Raw genomic sequence first — 17,660 nt, 5'->3', positions numbered from 1 at the left:
ATGGGTACTTCCTCAACCTGATAACAGGCATCTACAAAAACCCCAGACCTAACATTGCTATGAAATATGTAAGCTATGATATGGAAGACTGTATGCTTCCCCTCTCATTGGAAACAAGGCAAGGACGTCTGTTCTCAACACTTCTTTTCAATATTGTGCCAGAAGTTCTAGCAGGGAAAATTAGCCAAGAAATCATAATAAAATGCATCCAGTTTGGAAAGGAAGAATTGTTACTATGACGATTTGCATATAACATGATTTTGTACATAGAAAATCCTAAGGAATCCACTAAAAATATATCCAAACTAATTTATAAATAAGCTCAGTAAAGTTGCAGGATACAAGAGCAATATACAAAATTATTTTTCTACACCATCAATAACCAATCAGAAAATTTAGTTAAAACAATCTCATTCACAATGACATTTAAAAACATAAAACAGTTGTGAACAAATTTATTAAAAGAAATATAAAACGTGTACTCTGAAAACTACACAGTACAGGAAGAATTTAAAGAAGGTATAAATAACTAGAAAGACTTCCCATGTTCATGGATTGGAAAACTTGTTACTGTTAAGTTGGCAATACTCTCCTGATTGATCTACAGATGTAATAAAATCCCTATCAAAATCCCAGCTAGGTTTCTTTTTTTTCAGAAATTGACAAAGTAACTCTGAAATTCATAAGAAAATGAATGAAACCCAAATAGCCAAAAAACCAAAAGAACATTGAAAAAGAACAAGGTAGGGAGACAAACATCTCCAGATTTCAAAACTTACTACAAAGCTAAAATAATCAAGACTGTGTAAAAAAAAAAAGTATGGCACTGGCATAAGGACTGACATATAGGTCAAAGGAATAAACCTAAGGGTCCAGAAATAGAACCTTAATTTATGGTCAATTACATTTTGACAAGGGTGCTAAGCCTTTCAATGGGGAAAGAATAGTCTTTTCAACAAATGTTGCTGGGAGAATTGGATGTCTACAAGCAAAAGAATAAAGTTGAACACGTTTCTCACACCAAATACAAAAATCAAGCCAAAGTGGACCCAATGTAAGCAAATAAAAAATGCAAACTACAAATAGGCTTAGTTATCAGAAAAGAAAAAAAATCTACAACAGCATTCATTCATGCTTCATTCACTGTCAAAATTTAAATTAAAAAATTAAAAAGGAGAACGTAAGCATGAAGTACAAAGAAAAAGCACAAAGTAACTTGCTAAATAGAAGTCCAAATATTATGTGTAATGATAATGAATGTAAATAGAGCACATTTGCCAGTTAAGGTTGCCAGAATGGAGTTTTTAAAAATTCTAGTTTTATGCTCTTTAAAAGGGAAACATTTAAAAATTGAGGACACAGAATGATTGAATGTAAAGAAATTAATATTTCATAAAAGGCAAAAATTAATCAAAAGAAAGCTGAGGTAGTCATGCTAATATCAGATAAAAGACACTTTAAGAATGCATAATTGGAGTATAAAAGCTCACTGTAAAATAACCACCGTTTATTTCACCAGAAACGTTTCACAATTGTATTGTACACTTGAATGCACCTAATAAAGAGAAAAACAAATAGCATATGCTAACACATATATATGGAATCTAAAAAAAAAATGGCTCTGAAGAACCCAGGGGCAGGACAGGAATAAAGATGCAGATGTAGAGAATGGACTTGAGGACGCAGGGAGCGGGGAGGGTAAGCTGGGACGAAGTGAGAGAGTGGCACGGACATATCTACACTACCAAATGTAAAATAGCTAGTGGGAAGCAGCCGCATAGCACAGGGACATCAGCTCAGTGCTTTGTGACTACCTAGAGGGGTGGGATAGGGAGGGTGGGAGGGAAGGAGACGCAAGAGGAAAGAGATATGGGGACACATGTATATGTATAACTGATTCACTTTGTTATAAAGCAGAAACTAACACACCATTGTAAAGCAATTATACTCCAAAAAAGATGTTTATATATATATATATATATATATATATATATATATATGAAGAGAATAAATAAAAGTACTGAGGGAAATTGAAAAATCCACCTTTATTGTGGAAGATTTTTAACACAATTCTCTAAATTATTGTTAGTTGAAACAGAAAAAATAATTAGTAAATGCATAAATATTAGCAATACAATTAACAAGCTTGATTTATGGCCATTTACAGAAGCCTGCATCCAACAATCAGAATATAAATTCTTCTCGCGCATACACATAAAAATGATCTTCAGTCTCAACAATGTTAAAATATTTAATTTCATGAAGACCATACTCCAACCAAAATGAAATTAGAAGTCATTCGCAACAACAATAAAATGTATTCAGAGATTTTAAAACACTCTATCAAATAAATACTTGGAAATGAATGATGTTTTCTTAAAAATGTTTTGGCTGCAGTGAAAGTGGACCCAGGAGAGAATTGTATAGTCTTGCATTTGTATGTTAGAAAAGAAAAAGCCTGAAAATTAATTATCTGTGCCCAGCATTAGAAGTTAGAACAGTAGAATAAACCCAAAGAAAATAGAAAGAAGGAGCTAGTAAAAATAAACCAGAAATTAATTAAATAGAAAAAGAGACTGCAATAGGGAAAATCAACAAAACCAAAAGTTTGTCCTTTGAAAGCAACAAAAACATAGACAAACCTTTAGCGAAACTGATCGAGAGAAAGAATCCACAAATAAATAACATTATGAATGAAAAAGGAGACATAACTATGGATCCAGCAAAGATTTTAAAAGGGGATGGTAAATACTGTGAACAACTTTATATTAAAATTGAAAACTTAGGTGAAATAGGTAAATTTGCAGAAAAATTTAACTGCATATCTATGTGGAAATAATCTCCTTTTTAATAAGTTCACTAGATAACCATACAGGAAACATGAACCTTGTCCTTTACTTCATTGCATACACAATAATTTATTTGAGATGGGTCAGAGATCTAGAAGAAAACTTGGGACATCATCTTCATGACTTTGGGGTAGGCACAGATTTTTTTTTTTTAACATCTTCATTGGAGTATAATTGCTTTACAATGGTGTGTTAGTTTCTGCTTTATAACAAAGTGAATCAGCTATACGTATACATATATCCCCATATGCCCTCCCTCTTGCGTCTCCCTCCCACCCTCGCTATCCCACCCCTCTAGGTGGTCACAAAGCACCGAGCTGATCTCCCTGTGCTATGGGGCTGCTTCCCACTAGCTATCTATTTTACATTTGGTAGTGTAGATATGTCCATGCCACTCTCTCACTTCGTCCCAGCTTACCCTCCCCGCTCCCTGCGTCCTCAAGTCCATTCTCTACATCTGAGTCTTTATTCCTGTCCTGCCCCTAGGTTCTACATAAACTTTTTTTTTTTTTAGATTCCATATATATGTGTTAGCGTACGCTATTTGTTTTTCTCTTTCTGATGTACTTCACTCTGTATGACAGACTCTAGGTCCATCCACCTCACTACAGATAACTCAATTTCGTTTCTTTTTATGGCTGAGTAATATTCTACTATATATATGTGCCACATCTTCTTTATCCATTCATCTGTCGATGGACACTTAGGTTGCTTCCATGTCCTGGCTATTGTAAATAGAGCTGCAATGAACATTGTGGTACATGACTCTGGGCATAGATTTTTAAACAAGATACGAAAAAAAAGATTAGATTTAATTAAATTAAGAACTTCTTTTCATCAAAAGACACTATTAAGAGACTGAAAAAGTAAAGCAATTATACTCCAGTAAAGATGTTAAAAAAAAAGTAAATTAGAGACTCATAGAAGATATTCATAGTATATACATCCAGCAAAGGAGTTGAACTCAGAACTCCTACAAATTGATAAGAAAAAGACAATCCAAATATGGGCAAAATTCCTTAAAAGGTACTTCATAAGGACATATCCAAATGGCTACTAAACATAAATAGATGCTCCAACTCATTAATCATCAGAGAAAAGCAAATTAAAGCCATAATGAGATACCATTAAACACCCACCAGAATGGCTACAATTAATGACAGACTACACCATATATTTGTGAGGATATGATGCAAGTGAACTCTTGTGCATTGCTGGAACCATTTTGGTACACTGGCTCCCCGCTACTTCAGTTGGCACTTTATGGCAATCATCCATCATGACAGTTTTACAAATTGTGATGTCACTTCATGCCATGGATTACTTTCATGCCATTTCCCATTAGCAAGAAGCAGAGCACTGTGCTCAAGCCCAAAGGCACAATCAAATAAGTTCCCAAATCTCATCCTAAGGGTCTACCTTAGGGACCGTGCACGGCACCAATTCTGTTTCAGACTGTGTTGAGTCAAGAGACAGAAACCAGATAGTAATTTGAACAGTGAACATTTAATATAAAGAATTATTGACTATAATGGGGAATAGAGAATCAAGAGATTGTCTAGTAAGAAGTCAAGAGAGCTCTAAATATAGAAAGAGCAGATATAAGGAGCTGTCACTATCTCCAAAGCTGAAATAGACCACCTGCAGTGGACTGAATGTGCCCACCCCTCAAAGTTCATATACTGAAACCCTAATATCAGTGTGATGGTATTTGGAGGCGGAGTCTTTAGGAGGTAATAGGTCATGAGGGCTCCACCCTCATGGGCATGGGATTAGTGCCATCATAAGAAGAGGCCAAAGAGCTAACTGGCTCTCTTTCCACGATGGAGGATAAAAGGAGAAGTCGAGGCTTCCGGGAAGATGGCGGAAGAGTAAGACGCGGAGATCACCTTCCTCCCCACAGATACACCAGAAATACATCTACACGTGGAACAACTCCTACAGAACACCTACTGAACGCTGGCAGAAGACCTCAGACCTCCCAAAAGGCAAGAAACCCCCCACGTACCTGGGTAGACAAAAGAAAAAAGAATAAACAGAGACAAAGGGATAGGGACGGGACCTGCACCAGTGGGAGGGAGCTGTGAAGGAGGAAAAGTTTCCACACACTAGAAGCCCCTTTGCGGGTGGAGACTGCGGGTGGTGGAGGGGGTAAGCTTCGGAGTCGCGGAGGAGAGCGCAGCCACAGGGGTGCGGAGGGAAAAGCGCGGAGATTCCCGCACAGAGGATCAGGGCCGACCGGCACTCACCAGCCCGAGAGGCTTCTCTGCTCCCCCGCCGGGGCGGGCGGGGCTGTGAGCTGAGGCTCGGGCTTGGTCGGAGCCCAGGGAAAGGACTGGGGTTGGCGGCGTGAACACAGCCTGAAGGGGGCTAGTGCACCACGGCTAGCCGGGAGGGAGACCGGGGAAAAGTCTGGAGCTGCCGAAGAAGCAAGAGACTTTTTCTTGCCTCTTTGTTTCCTGGTGCGCGAGGAGAGGGGATTAAGAGTGCTGCTTAAAGGAGCTCCAGAGATGGGCGCGAGCCGCGGCTAAAAGCGCGGAGCCCAGAGACGGGCATGAGACGCTAAGGCTGCTGCTGCCGCCACCAAGAAGCCTGTGTGCGAGCACAGGTCACTATCCACACCCCCCTTCCGGGGAGCCTGTGCAGCCCGCCACTGCCAGGGTCCCGGGATCCAGGGACAACTTACCCGGGAGAACGCACGGCGCGCCTCAGGCTGGTGCAACGTCACGCCGGCCTCTGCTGCCGCAGGCCCGCCCTGCACTCCGTGCCCCTCCCTCCCCACGGCCTGAGTGAGCCAGAGCCCCCGAATCAGCGGCTCCTTTAACCCCATCCTGTCCGAGCGAAGAACAGACGCCCTCCGGCGACCTACACGCACAGGCGGGGCCAAATCCAAAGCTGAGCCCTGGGAGCTGTGAGAACAAAGAAGAGAAAAGGAAATCTCTCCCAGCAGCCTCAGGAGCAGCTGATTAAAGCTCCACAATCAACTTGATGTACCTGCATCTGTGGAATACTTGAATAGACAACGAATCATCCCAAATTGAGGAGGTGGACTTTGAGAGCAAGATTTATTATTGTTTCCCCTTTTCCTCTTTTTGTGAGTGTGTATGTGTATGCTTCTGTGGGAGATTTTGTCTGTATAGCTTTACTTCCACCATTTGTCCGAGGGTTCTATCCGTCCCTTTTTTTTTAAATTTTTCTCTTAATAATTACTTTTTATTTTAATAACTTTATTTTATTTTACTTTATCTTCTTTCTTTCCGTCCTTCCCCCCTTTAGACAATGAATCATCCCAAATTGAGGAGGTGGACTTTGAGAGCAAGATTTATGATTTTTCCCCCTTTTCCTTTTTTTGTGAATGTGTATGTGTATGCTTCTGTGTGAGATTTTGTCTGTATAGCTTTGCTTCCACCATTTGTCCTAGGGCTCTATCCGTCTTTTTTTTTTCTCTTAATAATTTTTTTCTTATTTTAATAACTTTATTATATTTTATCTTACTTTATTTTATTTTACTTTATCTTCTTTCTTTCTTTTTTCCTTCCTTCCCTCCTTCCTTCCTTCCTTCCTCCCTCCATCCCTCCCTCCTTCCCTCCCTCCTTTCTTTCTTTCTACTTCTACTAAATCTTTCTTTCTACTTTTTCTCCCTTTTATTCTGAGCCATGTGGATGAAAGGCTCTTGGTGCTGCAGCCAGGAGTCAGTGCTGTGCCTCTGAGGTGGGAGAGCCAACTTCAGGACACTGGTCCACAAGAGACCTCCCAGCTCCACATAATATCAAATGGCGAAAATCTCCCAGAGATCTCCATCTCAACACCAGCACCCAGCTTCACTCAATGACCAACAAGCTACAGTGCTGGACACCCTATAACAAACAACTAGCAAGACAGGAACACAACCCCACCCATTAGCAGAGAGGCTGCCTAAAATCATAATAAGGCCATGGACACCCCTAAACACACCACCAGACGTGGACCTCCCAACCAGAAAGACAAGATCCAGCCTTATCCACCAGAACACAGGCACTAGTCCCCTCCACCAGGAAGCCTACACAACCCACTGAACCAACCTTAGCCACTGGGGACAGACACCAAAAACAACAGGAACTACGAACCTGCAGCCTGCAAAAAAGGAGACACCAAACACAGTAACTTAAGCAAAATGAGAAGACAGAGAAACACACAGCAGATGAAGGAGCAAGATAAAAACACACCAGACCTAACAAATGAAGAAGAAATAGGCAGTCTAGCTGAAAAAGAATTCAGAATAATGATAGTAAAGATGATCCAAAATCTTGGAAATAGAATAGACAAAATGCAAGAAACATTTAACAAGGACCTAGAAGAACTAAAGATGAAACAAACAATGATGAACAACACAATAAATGAAATGAAAAACACTCTAGATGGGATCAATAGCAGAATAACTGAGGCAGAAGAACGGATAAGTGACCTGGAAGATAAAAGAGTGGAAATAACTACTGCAGAGCAGAATAAAGGAAAAAGAATGAAAAGAACTGAGGACAGTCACAGAGACCTCTGGGACAACATGAAACGCACCAACATTGAAATTATAGGGGTTCCAGAAGAAGAAGAGAAAAAGAAAGGGACTGAGAAAGTATTTGAAGAGATTATAGTTGAAAACTTCCCTAATATGGGAAAGGAAATAGTTAATCAAGTCCAGGAAGCACAGAGTCCCATACAGGATAAATCCAAGGAGAAATATGCCAAGACACATATTAATCAAACTGTCAAAACTTAAATACAAAGAAAACATATTAAAAGCAGCAAGGGAAAAACAGCAAATAACACACAAGGGAATCCCCATAAGGTTAACAGCTGATCTTTCAGCAGAAACTCTGCAAGCCAGAAGGGAGTGTCAGGACATATTGAAAGTGATGAAGGAGAAAAACCTGCAACCAAGATTACTCTACCCAGCAAGGATCTCATTCAGACTTGATGGAGAAATTAAAACCTTTACAGATAAGCAAAAGCTGAGAGAGTTCAGCACCACCAAACCAGCTCTACAACAACTGCTAAAGGAACTTCTCTAGGCAAGAAACACAAGAGAAGGAAAAGACCTACAATAACGAACCCAAAACAATTAAGAAAATGGGACTAGGAACATACATATCGATAATTACCTTAAATGTAAATGGACTAAATGCTCCCACCAAAAGACACAGATTGGCTGAATGGATACAAAAACAGGACCCATATATTTGCTGTCTACAAGAGACCCACTTCAGACCTAGAGACACATACAGACTGCAAGTAAGGGGATGGAAAAAGATATTTCATGCAAATAGAAACCAAAAGAAAGCTGGAGTAGCAATTCTCATATCAGACAAAATAGACTTTAAAATAAAGACTATTAGAAGAGACAAAGAAGGACACTACATAATGATCAAGGGATCGATCCAAGAAGAAGATATAACAATTGTAAATATTTATGCACCCAACATAGGAGCCCCTCAGTACATAAGGCAAATACTAACAGCCATAAAAGGGGAAATCGACAGTAACACATTCATAGTAGGGGACTTTAACACCCCACTTTCACCAATGGACAGATCATCCAAAATGAAAATAAATAAGGAAACCCAAGCTTTAAATGATACATTAAACAAGATGGACTTAACTGATATTCATAGGACATTCCATCGTAAAACAACAGAATACACATTTTTCTCTAGTGCTCATGGAACATTCTCCAGGATAGATCATATCTTGGGTCACAAATCAAGCCTTGGTAAATTTAAGAAAATCGAAGTTGTATCAAGTATCTTTTCCGACCACAACGCTATAAGACTAGATATAAATTACAGGAAAACACCTGCAAAAAATACAAACACATGGAGGCTAAACAATACACTACTGAATAACGAAGTGATCACTGAAGAAATCAAAGAGGAAATTAAAAAATATCTAGAAAAAATGACAATGGACACACGACGACTCAAAACCTATGGGATGCAGCAAAAGCAGTTCTAAGAGGGAAGTTTATAGCAATACAAGCCTACCTTAAGAAACAGGAAACATCTCGAATAAACAACCTAACCTTGCACCTAAAGCAATTAGAGGAAGAAGAACAAAAAAAGCCCAAAGTTAGCAGAAGGAAAGAAATCATAAAAATCAGATCAGAAATAAATGAAAAAGAAATGAAGGAAACGATAGCAAAGATCAATAAAACTAAAAGCTGGTTCTTTGAGAAGATAAACAAAATTGATAAACCATTAGCCAGACTCATCAAGAAAAAAAGGGAGAAGAGTGAAATCAATAGAATTAGAAATGAAAAAGAAGTAACAACTGACACTGCAGAAATACAAAAGATCATGAGAGATTACTACAAGCAACTCTATGCCAATAAAATGGACAACCTGGAAGAAATGGACAAATTCTTAAAAATACACAACCTGCCGAGACTGAACCAGGAAGAAACGGAAAATATGAACAGACCAATCACAAGCACTGAAATTGAAACTGTAATTAAAAATCTTCCAACAAACAAAAGCCCAGGACCAGATGGCTTCACAGGCGAATTCTATCAAACATTTAGAGAAGAGCTAACACCTATCCTTCTCAAACTCTTCCAAAATATAGCAGAGGGAGGAACACTCCCAAACTCGTTCTATGTGGCCACCATCACCCTGATACCAAAACCAGACAAGGATGTCACAAAGAAAGAAAACTACAGGCCAATATCACTGATGAACATAGATGCAAAAATCCTCAACAAAATACTAGCAAACAGAATCCAACAGCACATTAAACGGATCATACACCATGATCAAGTGGGGTTTATTCCAGGAATGCAAGGATTCTTCAATATATGCAAATCAATCAATGTGATACACCATATTAACAAATTGAAGGAAAAAAACCACATGGTCATCTCATTGGATTTAAGCTAATAGGACTTGCTGATGGATCAGATGGATGTGGGTGTGAGGTAAAGGAAAAAAAAAAAAAGGAGAAGTCACACCTGGGAGAGAGCTCTCACCAGAACCTGTCCATGCTGGCACCCTGATCTCAAACTTCCAGCTTTCAGACCGTACAAAATAAATTTCTGTTGTTGATAAACCACCCAGTCTATGATAATTTGTTATAGCACCCAAGGAAATCCATCCCCTAACCCCCATCCCCCAGCCATTGCTGAGACAGAACATTCAAGGGAAAGCCAGTCCCCCCCAACCTTGGCTGAGTTAAGGCACTCAAGGCAGGACACCCCAAAGATTGAGTTAGATACCACAAAGAAGACTCTCCTGCTCAGAGCTGAGACGAAGCACCCAAGGAAGAATTCTGCCCAGGCTGAGATAGAGCACCGAAGGCAAAGTCCCTCCACACTGCCCCTGCACCAGGGAGAGCTGTGATAGAGCTCCCAAGGAAGAGTCTTTCCTACAGAGCTAAGATAGAGACCCAAAGAAGAGTCCTCTTCATGGATGACTTAGAGCCCCTGAAGAAGACTTCAAACCCCTCCTGGGAAAGAGAGAGTACCGTAAGTACAATTCTCCACCACCCTATCCCCTCCAAGTTGAGACAGAGCACCAAGTAAGATCCTCTGTAGAGGATAGAGTTAGAGGACACAAAGCAGAATCCTCCCCAGGGGATAGAGCACTCAAGAAAAAGTCCTATTCCTTAGAGTTAAGGAAAATCCCAGCAATGCTGAAAGAGAATACCAAGGACAAGACACCTAGGGTTTGAGATAGAGAATCCAAGGAAAAGCCTATACCTAACAGGGCTGAGATAGAGTCCCCAAGGAAGAGTTGTCTGCCAGGACGGAGAAAGAACCACAGAAAGAGCTCCCACCCCAAAAGTAATACAAAGCACGCTAATGATGAGCCATTATCCCAGACTGACAGAATATCCGAGTTAGATATCCCTCCACAGCTGAAATGTACACCCAAGGATACTCCCCACCCCACCCCCCAACTGAAGAGCTGATGCCGGGCAACAAAGACTAAAATAAAGCAGCCACTGATTTGACCCTTCCCACAGCTGAGAGAGTTCCCAAAGAAGAGCCTCAGGTTGAGGTAGAACATCCAAAGAAAATTGTCCCCACCCGAGCTGAGAGAGCACTCAGTGAAGAAGCCACAGCCTGCAGCGTCCAAGGAAATGTCCTCCCACCCCAGATGGACAACAGAGCACCCAGAGAAGAGCACCCCCCACTAGAGAAAGAGTCACTCCCCTCCACTCCATGGCCAGAAATCCAGACCATGTTGGAGAAGCCCAGCTGTGGCTCGCATAGTGGCAGAGAAGATGTTGTAGTGTCACACCAGTGGAATTTGCTGGAACTTCATGCTCTAGAACATGATATAGAGCCACCAAGAAAGAGTACTCCTCCCGGGCTGAGATATAGCACCCATGAGAATCCCACTGCACCCTCCCCAAGCTGAAACTCAGACCTTGTTGGAAAAGTCTGGAAGTGGATCACTGAATGACAGGGAAGGCATTGTGGTACCACAGTGGCAGAACCTGCTGGAAATCTGCCCTCCCAAACATGTGATAGAGCACCCAATGAAGAGTTCCCAACCCAGGCTGAGGTCCAGCATCCAAGGAAAGCACCCCCCAACTTCACCCTGATGAACACCCAAGGAAGTGTCCCCCGCAGGGTTGAGATACAGCACCTAGAGAAAGCATAGTCATCCCCCACCCCAGGACAGAGATAGAGCAACCAAGGAAAGCATCCTCAACATAACCGAGTCCTCTACAGTGCTAATACAAAGCATCCAAGGAAAAGTATCCCTCCCCAAGGGCGAGATCGAGCCCCCAAGAAATGTCATCCCTCAGGACTGAGAGAGAGAGAGCACTTATGGAAAGTTCCCTTCTAGGACTGAGATAGAGCACCTCAGAAATAGCCCCACCCCACAGAGATTGAGACAGAGCCCACGAGGAACCAACCATCCACCCCTGGGGTTGGGATAGAGCATTCATGTAAGAGCCCTCTCCCAGGAAGAGTAACCACCCTCAGGCTGAGATGAAAGACCAGCAAAAGTCCTCACCATGCTTAGAGTGAGGATACAAGGAACCACCCCCTCAAGGGCGGAAGTCTAGATCTTGCTGGAGAGGCCCAGCTGTGACTCAATGTGTGGCAGAGAATTTTTGCGGTGCCACCCTCTGAAATTAGAGATGAAGCACCCAAGGCAAAATCCCTTGTCCCAAGGCTGAGATAGGTCACCCAAGGAAAAGTCCCTCCCGAAACATGGCTGAGCTAGGAGTGCCCTGGAGACAGCACCTCACTACAGGGCTGAAATAAAGTACTCAACTAACCCACACAGGAGATACTTTTCCACCCAAGGAAAATGATCGCCTCTCCTAGTGTTGAAATTCTCACCTGGCTGGAGGAGCCTGGCAGAAACTCACAGAATGTCAATAAAGTTGTAGTGGAGCCACACCAGTGGAACTTTCTGGAAATCTGCCCTCTGGAATTTGCTGGAAATCTTCCTGAGGTGACTGGCAATGTTGTACATGGGGAAGTGTCTCACCAGAAACACTCTGATATATTACTGCCCCAGGGAGGTCTAAAGGAAGCTGCTGGCTATGGAGTGGTGCTGGCCACACTGCCCTGCACCAGCCGGGCCCTGGAGAAGCCACGTGAGGTGCAGAGGCTGGAGCTGGAGAAGCCTGGTGTCCAGCGGAAGCCAGCTGTGCCAGCAATCCAGGACCAGGAAGCAAAACTCTAGCTTTTCACTGTCTCTGGCTCCCTCTAGTGGTAAACTTCAGTAACAACTGCCACAAGAAAAAAATGGAAAGGACCCAGAACATTTTCATGGAAGCAGGACAAAAAGGTGAATTTGGAGCTTACCGGCAATAGAACCATCGTATTTTATTGACAGATTAAAAGAGGAAAGTAATACAATATCCCAATGAATGCGGACAACACATGGGATGAAATGCAACAACTATTCATAAAGAAAAATTTGCAAGTATGTTAAGAAGGTTACACACCAGAAATCTATAGCATACGTTATTCCTATATGAAAAAGTGGAAGTATTCCATGTAAGATAAAAAACAAGACAAGGATGCCAGCCATCACCCCTTCTATTCAACACTGTAACAGCTCCTGTAGGAGACCTGTCAGTGCTCTCACGCCCACTGATTAAAGTCAACGGAAACTACACCATCCTAATTCATTCAGGACTCCTAATGGCCATGAATCTCCGGAGTGAAACGCTGGGTCACCCCATCACGAAAACGACAATCACCAGGGAAAGAGCTTGTGAGGGTAAAAAAATGTGGGATGGATAGTAGAAGTAACCACATAACCATATGCGTAAACAAGGACTGTAATGATTGTATTACTTCTTTGTTTTTGTATGAATTGATTCACATATATATTAACCAAATAATTTTGACTTTGACAGCCTCTCATCTCCTTATCTTCTAACACAAGATGTATTATTAATTTTATTTTTCAGTGTTTAAGATACAGGATATTAAACTGGGGTGTGAATCCAAGGAGAAATATGCCAAGACACATTTTTTTTAACATCTTTATCGGAGTATAATTGCTTTACAATGGTGTATTAGTTTCTGCTTTATAACAAAGTGAATCAGTTATACATATACATATGTTCCCATATCTCTTCCCTCTCGCGTCTCCCTCTCGCCCATCCTCCCTATCCCACCCCTCTAGGTGCCTTCTTTCAGAGAAAGTTTAGTGTTTTCTTGGTTGTGGGAGAGATGCATCAGGTTAGACAGAATCATGATTTTGTTATTGCCTCTATTTAGAGATTAAGTATGGTCTTTTCCTTCTCTTGTGTTTCCTGCCTAGAGAAGTTCCTTTAGCATTTGTTGTAAAGCTGGTTTGGTGGTGCTGAATTCTCTTAGCTTTTGCTTGTCTGTAAAGGTTTTAATTTCTCTGTCGAATCTGAACAAGATCCTTGCTGGGTAGAGTAATCTTGGTTGTAGGTTTTTCTCCTTCATCACTTTAAATATGTCCTGCCACGCCCTTCTGGCTTGCAGAGTTTCTGCTGAAAGATCAGCTGTTAACCTTATGGGGATTCCCTTGTGTGTTATTTGCAGTTTTTCCCTTGCTGCTTTTAATATGTTTTCTTTGTGTTTAATTTTTGATAGTTTGATTAATATGTGTCTTGGTGTGTTTCTCCTTGAATTTATCCCATATGGGACTCTCTACATTTCCTGGACTTGATTGACTATTTCCTTTCCCATATTAGGGAAGTTTTCAACTATAATCTCTTCAAATATTTTCTCAGTCCCTTTTTTTTCTCTTCTTCTTCTGGGACCCCTATAATTCAAATGTTGGTGCATTTAGGGTCTTCCCTGGTGGCGCAGCAGTTAAGAATCCGCCTGCCAATGCAGAGGACACGGGTTCAAGCCCTGGTCCGGGAAGATCCCACATGCCGCAGAGCAACTAAGCCTGTGCACCACAACTACTGAGCCTGCTCTCTAGAGCCTGCAAGCCACAACTACTGAGCCCACGTGCCACAACTACTGAAGCCCGCGCACCTAGAGTCTGTGCTCCACAGCAAGAGAAGCCACCACAATGAGAAGCCCACGCACCGCAACAAAGAGTAGCCCCCGCTCGCAGCAACTAGAGAAAGCTCACGTGCAGCAACGAAGACCCAACACAGACAAAAATAAACAAATAAATAATAAATTTATAAAAAAAAATCTTGGTGCATTTAATGTTGTCCCAGAGGTCTCTGAGACTGTCCTCAATTCTTTTCATTCTTTTTTCTTTATTCTGCTCTCTGGTAGTTATTTCCACTATTTTATCTTCCAGGTCACTTATCTGTTCTGCCTCAGTTACTCTGCTGTTGATTCCTTCTACAGAATTTTTAATTTCATTTATTGTGTTGTTCATCATTGTTTGTTTGCTCTTTAGTTCTTCAAGGTCCTTGTTAAACGTTTCTTCTATTTTCTCCATTCTATTTCCAAGATTTTGGATCATGTTTACTATCATTACTCTGAATTTTTTTTCAGGGAGACTGCCTATTTCCTCTTCATTTGTTTGGTCTGGTGGGTTTTTATCTTGCTCCTTCATCTGCTGCCTGTTTCTCTGTCTTCTCATTTTGCTTAAGTTACTGTGTTTGGCGTCTCCTTTTTGCAGGCTGCAGGTTCGTAGTTCCCGTTGTTTTTGGTGTCTGTCCCCAGTGGCTAAGGTTGATTCAGTGGGTTGTGTAGGCTTCCTGGTGGAGGGGACTGGTGCCTGTGTTCTGCTGGATGAGGCTGGATCCTGTCTTTCTGGTGGGCAGGACCGCATCTTATGGTGTTTGATATTACGTGGAGCCGGGAGGTCTCTGGTGGACCAGTGTCCTGAACTCGCTCTCCCACCTCAGAGGCACAGGCCTGACACCTGGCCAGAGGAACAAGACCCTGTCAGCCACACAGCTCAGAAGAAAAGGGAGGAAAAAAAAGAAAGGAAGAAAAAATAAAATAAAAGTTATTAAAATAAAAAATATTATTTAAAATAAAAGTGTAATAAAATTTAAAAAAAGAAAGACGAGAGCAAGCAAACCAAAAAACAAGTCCACCAATGATAACAAGCACTAAAAACTATACTAAAAACAAACAAACAAACAAAACGGACAGAACCCTGGGACAAATGGTGGAAGCAAAGCTATACAGACAAAATCTCACACAGAAGCATACACATACTCACAAAAAGAGGAAAAGGGGAAAAAATCATAAATCTTGCTTTCAAAGCCCACCTCGTCAATTTGGGATGATTGGTTGTCTATTCAGGTATTCCACAGATGCAGGGTCCATCAAGTTGATTGTGAAGATTTAATCTGCTGCTTCTGAGGCTGCTGGGAGAGATTTCCCTTTCTCTTCTTTGTTCTCACAGCTCCCAGGGGCTCAGCTTTGGATTTGGCCCCGCCTCTGCGTGTAGGTCGCCGGCGGGCATCTGTTGTTCGCTCAGACAGGAAGGGGTTAAAGGAGCCGCTGATTCGGGGGCTCTGGCTCACTCAGGCCGGGGGGAGGGAGGGGCACGGAGTGCGGGGCGAGCCTGCAGCGGCAGAGGCCGGCGTGACGTTGCACCAGCCTGAGGCGCGCCGTGCGTTCTCCCGGGTGAGTTGTTCCTGGGTCCAGGGACCCTGGCAGTGGCGGGCTGCACAGGCTCCCGGAAGGGAGGTGTGGATAGTGACCTGTGCTCGCACACAGGCTTCCTGGTGGCGGCAGCAGCAGCCTTAGCGTCTCATGCCCGTCTCTGGGGTCCGCGCTGATAGCCATGGCTCACGCCCGTCTCTGGAGCTCATTTAGACGGTGCTCTGAATCCCCTCTCCTCGCGCACCTCTGTAGCTTTAGTTTTAAATTAATTTCTATTGGAGTATAGTTGATTTACAATGTTGTGTTAGTTTCTGCTATACAGCAAAATGAATCAGTTATACATATGCATATATCCACTCTTTTTTAGATTCTACTCCCATATACGTCATTACAGAGTATTGAGTAGAGTTCCCTGTGCTACACAGTAGGTCCTTATTACTTACCTATTTTATATATAGTCGTATGTGTATGTCAGTCCCAATCTCCCAATTTATCCCTTCCCCCCTTTTCCCCTGGTAACAATAAGTTTGTTTTCTGCGTCTGTGACTCTATTTCTGTTTTGTAAATAGGTTCATTTGTACCTTACTTTAGATTCCACATATAAACAACATCATATGATATTTGTCTTTCTCTGCCTGACTTACTTCACTCAGTGTGACAATATCTAGGTCCATCCATGTTGCTGCAAATGGCATTATTTCATTCATTTTACGGCTGAGTAGTATTCCATTGTATATATGTACTACATCTTCTTTATCCATTCCTCTGTCAATGGACATTTAGGTTTCACTGTAGCTTTACAGTAAGTCTTGAACTCAGGTAGCATCAGTCCTCCAACTTTGTTCTTTTCCTTCAATACTGTTTGCTTCACCATATAAACGTTAGAATCAGTTTATCTATATCCACAAGAGGACTTGCTGGGATCTGGATTGGGATTGCAGTGAATCTATAGATCAAGTTGGGAAGAACTGACATCTTGACAACCAAAAGTTGGAGTTTTTAATTCTCAGACTGTCCACACTGAGCACCTAGCAATTTGTCAGTTATAGTTCAGGTTTTCCTACCCCGGCACTGGTTCTCACAGTGGTTTTCAGTCATGAATCTCTGCTCCAGTAAGCCATGACTCCCTATTATTTGTCTGTCCGTCTCACCAATATTGGAGGTTTGCCCGATGTCCTCCCACTCTTACAGATCCAGTCTGTTCAGTCTTCTACTTGTTTGGACAGAGTGGTGGCTTCCAAGCTCTTTACATGAGGAACCAGAAACCAGAAGTCAGTGATTTAAAAAAAAAAACCAAAACAAGCCACTATTACATCTTATAATTTTGTATGTCAGGAATTTGAGCATGGCTCCATATGGCATCAAGTGGTGTCAGATGGCAGCTGGGCTGCTCTGGAGCATTTTGTTGCTGTAAATTGTACATAAAATTCACCCTTTTATTTTTCTGGCCACGCCACGTGGCTTGTGGGATCTTAGTTCCCCGACCAGGGATCGAACCCAGGCCCCTGGCAGTGGAAGCGCGGAATCCTAAATACTGGACTGCCAGGGAATTCCGTAAAATTTACCATTTTAAAATGTACAACTCAATGGCATAAAGTACCTTCACACAACGTTGTGCAGCCATCACAGAACTATCTGGTTCTAAAACTGTTCTACGATCCTAAAAGGAAACGCCATCAGCAGTCATTCCCATTTCCCCCTTCCCCAGCCCCTCACAACCAGTTATCTACTTTCAATCTCTATGGATTTGCCGGTTCTTGATACTTCATATAAATGGAATCATACAATATGTGCTCTGATTCCTC

The sequence above is a fragment of the Stenella coeruleoalba genome (assembly GCF_951394435.1).
Source record: "Stenella coeruleoalba genome assembly, chromosome: X".
In the NCBI taxonomy this organism is placed as follows: domain Eukaryota; kingdom Metazoa; phylum Chordata; class Mammalia; order Artiodactyla; family Delphinidae; genus Stenella; species Stenella coeruleoalba.
This window is presented reverse-complemented; position numbering follows the sequence as displayed.